The sequence below is a fragment of the Opisthocomus hoazin genome, chromosome 4 (assembly GCF_030867145.1).
Source record: "Opisthocomus hoazin isolate bOpiHoa1 chromosome 4, bOpiHoa1.hap1, whole genome shotgun sequence".
Taxonomy (NCBI): Eukaryota; Metazoa; Chordata; class Aves; order Opisthocomiformes; family Opisthocomidae; genus Opisthocomus; species Opisthocomus hoazin.
In genome coordinates this window covers 12,272,457-12,289,402 of record NC_134417.1, presented here as the reverse complement: position 1 = coordinate 12,289,402, position 16,946 = coordinate 12,272,457, and the positions used below count along the sequence as shown (strand labels likewise).

The window sequence follows — 16,946 nt, the reverse complement described above, 5'->3', positions numbered from 1 at the left end:
TTACACTATCAACCATCAAAATAGAATGCAATCACTATTCATCAATTACTAAATTCCTGCAGCTTTCTAAGGCTTACTTATATGCTTTTGAATAGAGTTTTACAAGCACAAAGAGAGCATTTGGCTACCTGGTAAACACTCCATACCACAACGAACAGTTCATTATGGGTTTAGACCCAGGTCAGACCCATCCTTATTTCCTAAGAGTCTGTTTCACTACTGTTCCTTTTAAACACTGTGACTAAATGTTAGCAGTGTCCTCCTCAGGGCTGAAGAAAGAGCTAAAATGGCAGATTTTGCCCTCATCTAAAAAGGTTTGTTTATTACACAAGAGTGTCATAAATAATATATTTCTGTTTAAAATGTGAATATTAGGAAATCTGCCTGCATTGGTGTATCATTCAGCCTGCGTTGTTGCATCATTCAGCCATTAATTTATTACTCATTGTTTTATATATGGTCCTTCACTATATTATTTTTTAAATTACTTCATACGCAGGCAGCAATGAATGACAATGAGAAAAAATGAGAAAAAAGCAGGAAATGGGAAGCTGGAATAACAAGTATCTAATTTAAATGTAGTGTCCTGCCAAGTGTGCTTTTTTGAAACCCCGGTATTAACAATAAGAGTGTAGTGCTATTGTTGAGTTCTGGTTACTTCATAATCCATTTAGAACTCACTGCCATGGTTTGTAAGGTCACCAAAGCAAACCTCAGTATCAAGATATGCTTGTAGTTCACAATTCCTTATCATTTTTTCTATAGATAGCATATGGTTTCCTTGTTTACAAAATGATGTCCGATTAACAAGGCTTTGCGTCAGACTGTTGCTGTGAAATACCAGCTGAAGATAACTAAATTAGAGCTTTAACAAAGAGCATAAAGAAAAGCTTGCAGGCAGAATAAGGACTAGCATGCAAGTATACTGTATAGACATAAAATGCAGGCATCCATATGCAACGTGAGGGCTTTTTCTTTCTGTGACAGTTTTATTCTTTTTCATGGCATCCCTCTTATGTCTGCTAATGTCAATCAAGTTCATTACAGTTTGGATATACTCCGCCACTATCAGCCATCTTCTGAGATTTTCCACTTTTTCACTGTCACTCAGCAAGAGTGGCAATAGAAATGTGGGTGAGAAAGAATATTCTCATTGGATCTTGTGGGCCAAATCAGTTTGGATTACTGTAATAGGAGATTCAAGGAATAGTTCTGAGAACACAGTATGGGAAAAGGAGGTAGGCAGTAGTCATATGTCTAGTGTAAGGATTTCAGTCACTTGATGCCTGTCCTGGTCTAGTTCTCTAGTTAGTTTTTAAATGAACATTGTCAAGTGCTTTTACTCACACAAACAATTTAACTGGATGCAATGGCATTTCTTCTGCTACTTAGTACTACCCAGAGGTGGGAAGGCCCACAAGACCGCAAGTGAAGGGCTGACTTTCATATTAACTATTTATATTGTTCAATGGAAGTATGTGCTTCTTTCTTTACCCACCTGCACAACAGATTTTTACCAAAGACACCGAAAGTAGACAGTCATTATTGGTCTGAAATGCTCATCTCTTTGGGGAATCTCCTCTGAATCCTAGCAGATCTTCCAGGCAGATTTACCAATCAATTTATTTTTGTAACTAGGATATAGATTTCCTTACTATAAAGCTATTAGGTTCACAATTCCCACTTCATTTCTTGACATCAGAACATACAGCTTCATAAATTATGAGTGTGTGGTCAAACTGAGATAAAACTTTAAACAGACATCTTTGATTACAAATGTATCTTGAGGCTCTGATTTCTCTTTCTAGTGAATATATTTAACTGTCTTTGTTATTACACCTCAGTATGGAATTTTGTCCTTAGCTACAAGCATTTATCATTTTAGTCTTATGTAATTTTGCTAAGTAATTGGATTTAAAGGTGGTAGTAATTCATGCCAGTTGATACCTGTGTGGATTCTAACAGACACTGGTTTGCTGAGAGAGTTATGGGGCTCCTCCGAATTACACCCTCTTGCTTCGGACGCAGTTCCCCAGTATGCTTGCGGCAGTGCCTGAATAGCAATTCTGAGCTGCATCTATCCCCACTTTTTTTAGATACAAAATTAAAAGAGAAAGATTGTATTGTTCAAGCTAGTTTGGAGGGTTCAGCTCACAAAGCCAAGGGAAACTGAATTATGAGTACCAAAATGATGTGATTGTCTGTGAAGACACTCATTAGAATGTGTTGGTGTGTCATCAGTTACAAAAAAAAAAGGGTGAAACTGGTGAAATACTGCAACTATGTCTGTAACTACAGAAGAGGGACATTGGTCTCACACTAGCCCTTAAGTTTTCAGTTGATGTGAATTTACCCCAGGCACCATCCCAGGGCAGTTTGACACCACTTCTGCAGAATTCCCCAGTGCTTTAGGGAACCAGATTTACCACTGTTGTTCAAATCCAAAGCAAAGTGCTAGATCAGTTCATCTAAATAACTAGAAATAAAATTATTCGCATTGTCAAAATTAAGTACTTACAGGAAATGAAAAATATATGAATGGTTGCTTGAAGGTCACAGTGACTACACTGAATTTCCCTGTATAACCTATGAGTTGCTGTATAGGTAAACTTTCTTAAGAGACAGAAACAGTCAAAAATACAGTAGTCAAGTGAATAGCAGTCCAAAGTTGAGTGTGCTTTTTTTGCCAATTAACCATTTCATCGTGATTATCCAGCAGGTAATGTATTTCATTGAACAGCAGGAGCTCCGAAGGTAGTAAAGAGGAACATGTAATTTCTGAGACTATCTGTATGAATTGGATCTATTCACACGTGTTTTAATTTGTGCCCACTCTACCTACGTGGAATAGGCTACAGTTCTTATTAGTACTTCAGGAGATGCAACGCTTAACCCCTCAAGGTTGATCAAGTTCGTCTTATCCCAGAGAGAAGTGCTCGAACGTATATGTTACAGACCAACTTATTCACAATTTGGTTTTAACACATAAATAAATTTAACATTCATTAAGCTGAAGATATGTAAAAATAACATAAATTGCAAATATCCAACACTAATGCATTTACCATTTGCTCTATTATAATGCATTGCAGTGTTAGTCAAGGTAAAAAGCAGTATTCAAGATCTGCACGGCCTTCTTACTATATATTATTGTCTACATATTATACTATGTTTCAGTGATTTATTGCACTCTCCATAATTTACATTGTGAAATTCTCATAGTGGTGGCCAAGACTCTTTGTATATCAACAGAGTATAAGAAAACAGAACAATGACAGTTTTTAAACAACAGTAGTAATAGTCTTCTGAAAAATCAGTGTTTGTTTCCATAATAACTGGAATTTCCATAATCTTCCACCTCTCCTCACAGCAACAGCATCTGATCTGCTTTTCCTTTTTTTCAGTTAAAATTTAACTTAATGTAAATATAATCTGTCACTCTATTTTTAGAGAAAAGATGAAGATGTGTCCTCAGAGATAACTACCAGCTGATTTATTCCAGGAATATGCGTGGCTTACACAACACTTGCAAATTGTTGCCAAAACATATAGTAAGATATATTATCAAAACTAACCATGTGCTACTGAAAAAGGCTCCATTTCCATCTCCTATTTAACACAGCAATATCACTCAACTATCTCACAAGGTTGTAAAGGCCAGCTGTCCTGAGAGCTTTTGTAAAAAGAAGCTTAAATGGATCCCAGTAGTTCACCTAAGTTTATAAAAGTTCACAACTCTAGGTCCTTTCATTTAGCAAATGAATTATGAAACAAATGCTCCTACTTAAATTATAACTTGAAACTAAGAAAGGTTCTTGCAGCCTTGGAAATCTGACCTGCTAATAGCAGAATTTATGTCTATGTGTCTCTAGATGTCAAAATACAGTTTTAAAAGGAATCCATACCAATCATTCACGTTATTTTACTAGTATATTTACCCATACAGAGTAGCCTTCAAAATGAGTTTTCAAATTCTTGGCGAATTCTCTTTTTAACTTTGTTCTAGAAGAATGAGACATACATTTTCAGAAATGTCTTATTTATTTTAGCTGTCTCTTTTTCTAGATACCTGAAACAGAGTTTCAGGAAGTGTTGAGCGCTCCCTTTCTGAAAATCGGGTCGTATTTAAATGTTCGCAGTTGTCTGATGCAGTACTATAATGTTTCTGAGAATTGAGGCATATGCATAGTCTGTTAGTGTGTTATCAGTTGGCGTTCCGAGAGCAGAATTGGTTGCATCACGTTCCTAAATAATATGTAGTCTTTTGGCTTATCTGAGAGTTATAACTAGAAAAAAAATTGCTTTTACTGCTCTTGGCAGACAATGAATGAACCTGCATCAGTGTATGAGAATAATATCATGATACATCAAGAGCAAAACAAAGATAGACATTTAAGCATGAGTTCACAGTCAGATTGAAGTATTCCATAAATGTGCCTTCGGAGATGTTGAGTATTACCTGCTAATGCTTTTGGATATATGCCTCCATTCCCCACACTCTGATTAAAGAGAGCGGTACATTTTACAGTAAATCTGCAATGAGAGGTCTGGCGATAAAGAATTCTCCTGACAGACAGAGCAAAAATACAAAGCTGTTGATAAAACATGTCCTATAAAAGCATTGTGCTAGGTATTAAGTCCTGTTTGTTTATCATCACCTCCTGTGTAAATGTTTGTCAAGGGATTTCCAGACTCTTTGTACATCTCTTTGCAGCAGTTCTTCAGTGAATCAGGAGATTTTTATTCCATATTCTAAATACTAAGCAGTATTGAATAGTAACTCTTAATACTGTGCCTATCTAGCCATTGCCTTTGGTATGTATTTTAGAAACTGGCTATGTCTGTGTGCCTGGCTGCCCTTAAAAACATGCCATCTGTAGTTCACCTAAAACTTCACTTCCAGACCTCCACCTTTCTCTAAATGCTCAAGCCAGAAGCCTGGCATACAACATTTTGGGGGCATGATCAAGGCTATCCAGACTCACGTTCTCAGCAGAAGGATCTCATCGTTACGTTCTTCTATGAGAAAGCACCAACTCAGAAAATGAAATTTATCAAAACAAATTATTCTTCTAATATTCAGACATTGCCTTCCCTAACTTCTATTTGACCCAAACTTTCAGATTCACTTCCAAATGTTTCCCAGAGCTCTGCTTGTTCTTTTCACTGTTCAGATTCCAGCTTTATAACTACACACAGCTATTTCTCTTTGCCCATCTAGGCAAAACTAAACCTAAAAATGTCAAGGTTATACACTTCAAAAACTTTCTTTGCATTGATGGAGCCAAAAGGCCTCTGATGGTGAACAGCAGCTGGTCATTCATTCACACTACACTGGGACAAATACAGCATACCTTAATACAGTCCGTGATCTCGGAGAACACCAAACATAGAAATGCGTCAAGTGTAAAAAGAATATAACTGAAAAAAAAATCTAATGTAGGTAGCAAGAATAAGAGGAAAGGATTCACGTCCTATAAGTTAAGAGTCCTCAGACCTGTTTGAAATGAGTGCATAAGCAAAAGAGATATTGTTGCTGTGGAAGCTCTTTTCTGTTTAGTATGGGAAACAATGCTGACTGGCTAGGAGTAGAGTGCGGGTAAACTGGGAGCAATATTGTTATCAGCATGAAAAAATCTGACATTTTCAAGGGTCAAGTATGCAGTAACCCCCCATCCAGATCTACAGCAACAAAGGAAAGGAAAAATCATTTACAGATTACATGTAGACGTATCTCTATCACTGCTGTGAAGCCACCAAAGTCAAAAGAGTTGCCTCAAAGGTCTATTCTGTTTATTCTTCATACACTGAATCACTCAACCCACCCAAATATGTATTCCTTGTAGGGTTTACCTGTATCTGTTTTGATGGTAAAACTGCATTGAAGAACACTGACAGAACATAAGAACTCAGCCTAAAGGTTGCAGAAAGATCTATTGGAGGACTTCTTACCAATTCATATTATCTATTGCTATACTGGCAAAGTAAATATTTTAGGTAAAGTTTTTAAAGTTCTATTCTGAGTTTTTGTTTTTGTTGCTCCACATTTAGAAGGTCCACCGTAAAACATAAACAGACCAGATTCTTTTGTGGGAGTTTCCTTGTGGTATGGCTACAGCCCTGTTTTCTAAATAAAAAAGGAAAAAACATGACAGGGCTGTTTCTAAAACATTCAGATTATCCAGCTTAGTTGTTGATGCTTTTGAAATAAGGCCAACTATTTGACTGTATCACATCTGAAACATAAAATTATAACATTATTCAGTGTTATGGTGTAAAAGTTTGAAAATCATAAGACTGCTAACTCGTAAACTCCCACCTATTTCAATATTGCAATATTTTAATACAATAGGAAATGAGCATCCAGCAGACATCAGCACCCAAAAGTCACTAACCAGCAGAGTTCAATGTCATTGAGAATGCTAGGATATCCCTTTACAATAAAAATGTTTCATGGATAAGCTATTCTTTCAAGAAGTCAAGATTTTGGCTCCTTCAGTATCCAACACTTCAATCCATTGCTCCAATATCAAAGGCTAAGGTAGCGTGTATGTTTACCAGAGTATCACAGTAGGGATGCGTGTGGGCAGCAGGGTGAAATGCTGTGGCTTGACCACTTATACCATGGCCATCTACCAAAAAAAAATGGTTAGTAGAATAAGATTCTATGCTTATCCCAACCCTTTATCAATTGATTGTAGAATGCTGAAAGATAGAACTTTATGATAGAGCAACCAGAGTAACAACATGACCTTGGCCAATATTGTAGCACTACTGTTTCTGTAACAAAAATATTCTTTTCGTTATTCCCAAATGCTATAGTAGTATCCCCTGTGTTCAGCTGTGTTCAGAGAGATGCTGCAGAAAGACAGTTTACAATGCCACAGTGGTAGTGCTCATCACTCCCAAGTAGGAAGCTTTGATCTGTTTTGGTCTGTACTTTAAGTTTCCAAAGTTGTTCTTTTTGCCTCCCAGAAGAGGGCCTTCAAATTCAAAAAAAAAAACACAAAAAACAAAAAAAAAAACCCACCACAAAATCGTGGGCTTTGGAAGGAGTTCTGCCTTATCTAGAAAGGCAACAGCTGTGGTAAGAAATCTCAAGGGCTGAAATGGTGGTAAAAATATGACTGAGCCTCAGGGCTCCAGAACAGGAGGTGCTGAGCAGGAACTTTCCACAGCCTAAAAACAAAGATGGATGCACCTTAGATCAAAGGATTAACAGATTGTTTTAGACAAGGTGGATGGTGCTGCCTACGTTACTATTTTTTTGATACTTTCATCCTTTTTTATAATGACATACAAATTTTCTTATTTAAAAAACTACCTGTCTCTGAGTTCTGAGAGTTATGATTTGCCATCATATGGCTGTAGCATCTAGATAGCTTTATTCACTTTCCTTTCTCAAATCAATTATAAGAGAAAATTATCTTCTTCAAGACCACGTTTGTAGAAATCTGTATGAATGGGATCTATGGGAGAGGTGGTGATATAACTGGACTCTTACATTGCCATGATAAATCCGCCAGTGTTTGCTAAGCAGAAGCCTTTGAACGATAAGAAACGGGCTTAAAAGTTATCTAAACAGGACCTAGGCAATGTTAAAACTCATGATTTTCATACCAGCCTCTATCTGCAGCACCTGCTGTGCTGTGGGCACAGCACTGTGTATTACTCAATACTGTACTCGGTGATCAAGCCATTACTAGAAACTGCTCACATTTAACTTGACAGGAAATTCTTCTCATGTAAGGCTTCCTCCATCACTAACTACGTTTAGGTTCTGCATCTTTACCCGATAATAAGGAAGAAGCCTTTCAGATACTGGTGGGTGGACACAACCTGCAATAGTAGGGTCCATGGGTAATGGACAGGCATCACCTGTCTCTGGTATTTGGAGCTTTGAGAAGATGGTCAAACACAGCAAATTCAAGCAGAGGTCACATAGGTCTCAGCCTTCTACTGACCTGAAAACTTCTGCATATGCTTGACAACCTCCTGCCCCAGAGCTTTATGAGCAAAGTGGACTGGTCCCCAGTAGGTGATTGAGCCCCCTCAGCTCCTAAGAGACTGTCTCTTACTGTAAATACAAGTAGTGAGAATCTTGAGACTCTCTTAACCATATTAAAACTTTCAGAGTCATAAAGTAACTATTTCCTGTAGATTCCCAAACTGTAAAACAAAGAATAGTAAGTCTTAAACACATGTTCTACGCCATATTGCGAAGTCCTGTAGTCAAAAGTGGCTTAGAAACTTCAGGTACATTGAAATTCAATGGAGCTGGAGCTCATAAGTCACTTTCAAAAGTTTGATTTAGACAGCTTCATGTGATGCTAAGTGGAGCAACGCCTTCTCTAGCCTTACTGGAGTGAGATGTGACTACAGCACTCGAAAGAATGGTGTCCTGACAGCTGGTCCAAGCAAAGAGGCTGCAGTCAGCTGAGGGGAGGAGGAGTGATCCTGTTGCCTGGTTAAGAGCCCATAAGAATACTGTACTCCATTGCTAAATTCTGCTCTGTTCATAGAGAAGAGCGTGAAATAGTACATCTCCTGACAGTCGTTGGTATGAACTAGGAGTTTAATCTCTACTGCTCCTTGTTTAGTCCTAATTTAAGTGGAAGATTTACTCTGAGTAAATACATCTTAGCTTTCCTTTTTCAGCCTCACGTAGGCGCACGAGGATTATCCCTCCTGAAACATAGCTAGTCCTTGAGACACTCTGAATGCAACAGCCAAGAGCACGTGTTCATATCTTCAGATGATCCATAATTCAATAGTTAGAAATTATTATGAACCTTCTTAATTGTTTCACTTACATCCCTTTGAACATGTTTTCCGTTCACCATTTGTCAAGAGGAAGGAAGGTCAGTTTAGAAAAGGAGATTTAATAACATGTTTTCTCCTGGGCTTGGCACATTCTCTCTTCTATAACTGTATTCCTTTGGGTCATATATCCTCTAGAGTCCTGGAAAACAATTCAGCGAAAGTGAAGGATCAGCCTATGTATCTTCAACTGTAATTTGCAAGTGACCACAACATAGAGATGAACAGTTCAATTAAAGACAGTATGTTTTCAAGTACAGTTACATTTCTGTGCGTTTTGTACTGTTTATTATTTTGTTTTTAGAATAGTCACAATCAGTCTAACTGGTATTCTCTCTCGGTAACAGAAATAGCTCCAGTAAAAAAAGCACAATTTTTGTATCCAGGGTCGTATTCCTCTTTAGCCATAGTACAGTGAGTATTTGAAATTATGCTGCAATAAACACTCCTGTTGAGACCCCAATTTCAGCCAAGCCACTCCAGCTCACTGAGTTCCTTTTAACCCAGACACACTTTCAATAGGGATCACACTGTCTTTGCCTGGAAAGTCTTTTAAATCCTAACGAAACCCTCTGAAATCCAGAAACACCTGTAATTTAATGTAACAAGTCTAACCAGTAATGCTGCAGTTATTTAAAAATTACTGCTGTCCTTAACTCACCAACTATCTGCACCTGTGAACGTGTAAAGGACAGCATTTTGCTTAGCGTCTTTTACACTGATGATGGTTTGAATGTTCCTACACCAACAAACACTATTTGCATATACATGAGAAACCATGCTGCTGCCTCCCTAGGCTCTCCTCAGCACTAGGATATTGCTGATTTATGTGCAGACTCTTAGGTCACAAAATCTACATTGCTATTTGAAAGGTAAACATCACAATTGCAAAGAACACCTTAAAAATGGTTAAAATAAACCTAAGCTAACAAGGAAGCTTTTGCGTGAGTTCATGGACACTCCGAAACAGTGGCTCAGAGAAGACTCTGTCCCACGATTATCGAAGGAGTGTTCAAGACACGTAGTTTTGCTGATGAGCCCCATCCTTGCTCCACACAGTACTCCGGGTACGATAGAAAAAGCGTAGTTTCGGGTTGGCTTAGGAAACTGCATGGCTGTCCGTCACTCTCTGCCCACCAGTCTGTGGGTAACAAATGATCCAGGAAGACAGAGGAAGAGGCAGTTTTAGTTTCAGCTGTAAGATGTTTAGGCACTATAAATAACTATCAGCAATTTCAAGTATGGTCAAGCATACTAGAGATCACTGTGATTAAGCATTTGACTAATTTTCACGGTAATCTGTTGATTACTTGAGCCATGGGTCACAGAGAGCAGAAGGTCAGATTCTGGTTTATCACTTCATCCCCTTTAATGTCCTGTAGTAGCACAGCCTATAACATTGGTTTAGATCTTAAAGGTCTTTTTTTATACAAAAATATTGCTAGATGTGATACTTTCCATTTGCCTGGTATTCTTTGCCACCAGTGCTGGATTTGTTGGTATATATACCTGTAGTGCGTATGTAGTATCCATAAGAAATAGGAAATGGTCTGATGTTCCTGACTAAAGACATATTAGGGAAATGCATTCTGCTTCAAACCCTGAGATGTTTAGCATCACACATGAAATTATCTGTGAGCAATGAAAACAATTCTTGGGGCACACCCACAATGAAAGGGTTAACATAATAGCTACTCTTATAGTAGTAGCTAGAGCATGGTTAGCCTGGTAAATGCTATAAATCAAGAAGCAGTATGAAATTGGACATTAAATGTATTGGATGTTATTATAAAAAGAGGAATTGGATAATTTCCTTTCATTTCTATCTGAAAATGAGAAATCATCCAGGTAATGAATCTCAGTGATCTCCTGAAATGCCTACCATTTATTTGCAAGGTACTTTTCTGCTAAGATAAGGTGTGCATTTGATCTCTCAGAGTTATTCACCATAGCATTTTGCCTGAATGATACTAAACAAGGTTTATAAACATTTGTGCTGTAATAGTCCTTGACAAAATAAAAAGACCAAAATACAGAGGACTTGGGCTTTCTGACTCTGACTGTGAAAGGCGGTCCTGGGCAGCTGTTGAACGGGAGATTTTGGATTGCAGTTGTGACTTATGCATGACATGTACCTGACTCCTGCTGTCAACTCTGCTGGTCTTTGTTGGCCAGAGGGGTCTAATTTAGGGCACAGTCTCCTCAAATGGCAGACAGTTAAATCCCACCTCACATACCTCGTATTTCTAGCTCCACATGGCTACTGAAAACAGGAAAGGAAGGAAGAAATGAAAGATATGCTTTTAGTGCTAGAAAATTTGGTACAGGAGAGAGGTAAAATTACACAGCTATCAGAAGACTCATGCCTTTCAGTTTATTATGAATAAATGATAGGATGAATTTTCCACATTAAAAAATCCTGGAATAATGTATAGATATTTCCAGAAAATTATAAATAAACCTAAAGCTTGGAATAGAATCCTTCCAGCAGGATTTGTGTCAATTAAAATACTTCTTTTATTATCTTTTAAAAAACTGTTGGTTTAATATGTCTGAGTATACAAACAAAAGGTTTTTTTCATTTCATGCAATCATTTTTTTTCTTCCATTAAACTGTATCTCCCTGTCACACAAAAGGTAGCTGCTATGCAGCAGTCAACATGATGAAGTTGTTCAAATGACAAATAAGGGATCAAACCAACCTATCTGCTAGGGAACATCTTAATTATCTGGGACTTTAGAACAAAACATTATTTATTTCTTTCCACCAAAATATGCCAAATTAATTTGGACCTCTATCTCCAACTAGTCCACCAAAATTAAACTGGTGCAAGCATAAAGCCAGTTGACTTCAAGCATATGCCAAAACTATGTTGCTTGAGGATAAATAGAAGGTAGAGAAAAATAATTTGAGCCTTTAAATTTTGAGATAAATACGTGGTACGAAATCCTGACTCTAGAAAAAACAACGATCCCATTTACTGAGGTGAATCTTATACCCCTGCTTTGTAGGTATCGATCAAGATACCTCTTAACTGTCTCTATTATTGACCAGATGCTGTTGCTTTTTGCAAAAGATTCCTCTGGAAACTCACTGAACTTTCGTATTTTAATATTTTCATATTTTAAGAACTCTTAAATAATACTGACTAGCTGGGTTAAAAAATAGAAAGGTATGAAATTTATATGGTCTTCACACTTGTTAGTTTGCTTAATTTCCAAAGTGCGTATGTTCATTCTCCCATTTTGCTTGACAAAGAATATTGGATTTTCTTCAGCAAGAAAATGTGAAATGAATGTTTAATTTTCTAGGGATGAAAGTTTTCATTTAATTTTGACTTAAAATATCATTTCAGTCTGAAAAAGCAAAATTTCTCAGTTTTTTTTAAGCTTTCCTGTGGTTTTCCTTTCTACTACCAAGTATTGCACACAGTTCAAGAATATTTAATTCCATTTTTAAACTATAAAGGAAGCGTAGAAAAAAACAAACATATCGTTTGTCTTCCAACAGGAAAAAAGATGCTAAATGGGAAGAGAATTAGGCCGTAATGGTCTTATACAGTACATGGGCTGTGATAGAAATCTTTTTGTAAATCTAAACAAATAAAAGCATACATTGGTATAGCTGGGTGTATCTGGGTTTGCAGAGGAACTTAGTGACAGTAGAGAACGGTGTGCCAAACTTTCTTGAAACTTCCAACTCTCATGAAACATTCCCCCAGAAATTCTGAACTTTCTCTTCTTTTTTAAAATGTAGAGTGGAAGGAAAGCTCTGGCACCCTTGATAACAAACCTACCAAGTTGTTCCAGAATTAGTTGAATGTGAAAGGTTAATTAAAGTAGATATTAAATAACTTAGGCTCTGTACAGCAGTATGGGCTTTTAGCATTAAGTAAACAGCTATTTACACTATAATACAGGCTTTTTATAGTGAATTATCAGTGCAGAAATGGCCCAAAAGTGATTTGCTAGTCAGCACATCTATAAGATTTAAATGAGAGAATTACCTCTTATCTCAGCAAGAAGTAATTGATTTCAATGCACTTAAAAATATGTTATCAGTTTCTGCATTTTTTACTCCTTCAGAGATACATAATTTTGTTACATAATGACAAATAATATGTAAAGGAATCTTGAAATTGTACATAAAATTCTCTTTTTATAAATCCAAGATATTTTCTATGTAACTAAATACCAAGAACAGCTGCTGATATAAAAGCTTATATACAAAGTGCTCTTTATGTAGAATACTCTAAACTGAAATCCTAAAAACCCATACTTTGCTGAACTAATCTTACAAGTAGACAATGCGGTGTATACCGTGGCCTGGAAACTTCCCAGTTGCCTTTGCTGTTCATTTACCCATATGAATTAAGCCTGGTCAGGAATCACAGCGTAGGTTTGAGTAGTCTGCCTCAATCTCCTGAGTCTTGCTCAGTCCCTGAGCTTTTCTAATCTCCACCCAAAGGGATTCCTGCTGTGGCAGCCTCTGTTTTCATTTCAGACACAGGAAAAGAGGCCCAGCTCTCCCTCTTGCCTGCTCTATCCCATCAACTAGTGGTATGGACTTGATGGTTTGCTTCCTCTGTCTCGTTCAATTCGCACACGTTTCTTCCACATTTCTGGAGGAACTCTAGCCCAAACTTCACCAGTTCTGCACATATATGCATATGTATCCATGAGATAAGGAAAGCAGAGAGGGCAGAAAATAATTTCAATTAACTGAACCAGAAAATGAGATAAAATTATCCTGAAGACCAGTGGTTAATGTGTTCACTAGGGAGGTTTCTGCTCCTGTCCAAATAAGTGCTTCTGTTTCATCTAAAAGGAGTCATCAACTAAAATACAGTAATCTTCTGTGTAGTAAAGATCAGAAACGAGGTTTTCCAGTACCCTATTCGGTAGTCTTCAGAGGAATGATTGCTCACGTGCTTTCTGATCTAGTCTCCCTTACATATACATATATTTGAACTTACTTAAGATCAGGCTTTTAAAAAAGACCAAAGATTGTTATTTTTTCGTCCTGAAATCAGTGAGATGACATTATCTCCCATTGATCTGACTGTCCTTTATTGATCTGAAGATCTCGGGCTTTTTGTGACTAGCTCCCATTTCAAATGGGCACCATTTGGGCTCCTCAGTGCTTATATTCCTTTTGAAACTGATGCTTGGGCATGGTTTTACATTTCACTGATTCTGAAAGTATGAAGAAAGCTTCTCAGCCCATAAAATGAGTTGCCAAATCTGGTTCAATCACCATGTCTTAGTTTACTGACCAAAAAAGTGGCATTATTTCCTTCTTTCACATCTTCAAAAGTACTGTTTTAACACTTTCACATTGATAACTAATAATATCATCCATATGCCCAACTTAATTCCAAAAGTCAGTACACAGCCTACATCCTTTCGTATTTATGCATGATGTAATACTGGAAAAAGAAACACAGTATTGGATTCCTTGTCAGAGCATTTCTTTGTATTGTCCTATCACTTTGAAATCCAAGTCATAATGGCCATGTGCCATTTTGCTATCACTTACATTGAAAAGCTGAATTATAATCAAGTGACAAGTTCTCCATTTTAGGTTAAGCAAAAGTCACAGCTTTCAATCCATTTTATTACCTGTTTCTCAACTTGCATTACATTTACATAAGAGAAAGAAGATGCATGTGCCAGAAAGCAGCAGTGATATGTTTAAAATGTAAAATTAGCTAATCTTTTCCGAGTTTCACAGTGTCTCCTGCCTTCCCAGTCTTGTCTTTTAGATAGCAAGCTCCCTGGAGTATTTTCTACCACACTCTTGAGTTGTGCCAAGCTAAACAAACTGTCAACAACCATCCTAACAAAAACCTACACAAAATCCTTTTTAAGAAGCTTAATTTATTGATAATTTTGTCAATAAGCATTCTCTGTCAACAAGAGGAAAAGTTATATTTTACAGGGCTTTTAAAAAATTAAACCAGCTTGTGCAGTTTACAACTCAACTCTCTCTGGATCCCCATGTTACACCTCAGACACATAGCAAATCCTTTAGATTTAAGAAGCACTATCTCACAGTATTTACCGATTCATTAGGGTGCAGGTCATGTGGAATTTGAAGCATTAGACTTGCCTTTCAGCTATCAAGTTTTCTTGCTCTGTTTGGTAAGTTAGGAACCTGGAGCCAATGTCAGAGTATCACATATTTATGAATACACCGACAGAACTATCACATACGCCTGAAGTCACTAGCCACAGAGAATTACTTAGAGCCCCAGGGAAGCAGAGTAGCAGTGGATAAATGGGGACAGATCCTCAGCTGTTGCAGGCCATCATAATAACCATTCATTTATTTTCTTGGCCTGTAGGCAGAACTATAATATGTTTTGGGGATCCCTGATTGAGGCAATTTCTCACTCTACTTTCTCACTTTGCCTCTTCATTATCTCATGCAAGCTATTGCTTTCATTGTCATCGCTGCTTGAATTCAGATGTTGCCTCATAGTTGATACATACAGTAGTTTATTCTTATTTTTACAAGGAGGCAAAAACACAATGGGAATGGAGTCCCTTAACCGAAACACAGCAAACACCTTCCAACACACTGCAAAGCAACACAAGAAACATAAATAAAACTAAGAATCTTTATAGCACACTCCCTATCTCATCCTCCCAGCACTCCTTTTCCACTGCACTCGTTTTAAATGGCAGCCAACTTCAACTGGGTGCTTCAGGCTTTATGCTCAAGCTGTATATGGTTATAAGGAGAAGAATAAAAATTTAACAAAAGAAAGGCTAGAAGCTTTGAAGAGTATCTCAGAGTGCTTTCGCAAAAAGATAAAGACTTTAATTAATTAGAATGAAAGTGTTTTATCAACCTTAACTACAATGTCACAGTTAATAAGTACTATTCAAGAAGGGGGTGACTAACCCTCCTGCCGGGTACGCATAAAAGGCTTGTAAGGACTGGTGCAGGCAGCATTAAAATCCCAAAACAGCACATGCTTAGGAGAGAGCCCCCAGCAAACCAGACAAGAATGCCAATTCAGTTCATTACCAAAAAAAAAAAGAAAACTAGGAAATTTTTGACTTGAGATGGACAGAATTAGCAGAATCAAGAGGCTTGTAGCCACAGCTGAGTAGCTGACCCAAAAGGAAAAAATCTAGCATTGACATTTGAAACCTTTGATTTCCCAGAATAAGTATTTGCAAATACAGAATAAGTGCCTATTATTTCCTAAATTCTTCTGGATACAACATGACATAATGCAAATGTATGTATACAAGTAGAATTTCACCTATGTTAGGGCACCAGACCCTGGCTTCTGCATTATTTGCATTCCATTTAAGCTCTTATCCTCTCCAGATGAATGAATTTATTACCAAGCCACGCATATCTTAAAATGTGAGACTACTAAATTCAAAAGTGAAAAACCAAAGCTAACATTTGTGTTTACTGTACTTTCTGAACCCTAGAAAGAGATTTTACATACTGTGAAAGAAGGACAGTTCCTATAGTTCTGGATAAATACAGCAACTAAGGCAGAAGTATCTATCTTCATTGCTGTTGTACAAATAAAACTCTCCTGCAAACTGAAAAGGAAAACAGAAAAGAACCAACAGAATAACATTTTATCAAAGCTATATACTGCTGCTATCACTGTGTGCCTAGCAGAACTTACATTATCATGAATGACATCGGTCCAAATTTGCCAAATGCACTAGAAAATATTTTTTCCCCTCTGGAATATCTGTAGTACAAAGAGTTGGAGAGTCTGTGTGTGAGTGTGCACGCCTGCACATTGCTATCAATAATGGTTTTTGCATTGTCCAGCATTGTAACAGCATGACTACAGATCGGTGTCTATTTTGGAGACAAGAAGTTTGTATATGAACAGCCATGTGAGATCTAAATGTATTGCCTGAAATTGGTAAAGATGGCCCAGTTTCTGAAGGAAGGATTACATTGCAAAAGGAAATTGAAAATCAGCTGAAATTTACACTGTCTAAACTAACCAGTGCAAATATCAGATCAAGATTATAGTAGAATAAAGTAATTTATGAATTAAAAACAACATGGAAGGAGAAAAACACTAGATGATGAAAGGAAGCATACTTTTCCAGCACTTCCATATAGCCACTCTCTG

At 37.2% G+C, this 16,946-nt stretch overlaps 1 protein-coding gene across 1 annotated transcript in view; it reads left to right on the top strand.

The window, feature by feature from the left end:
* Positions 1–16,946, top strand: part of SLC9A9 (solute carrier family 9 member A9) — a 220,026-nt gene that overhangs the window by 126,122 nt on the left and 76,958 nt on the right. The window lies entirely within an intron of this gene.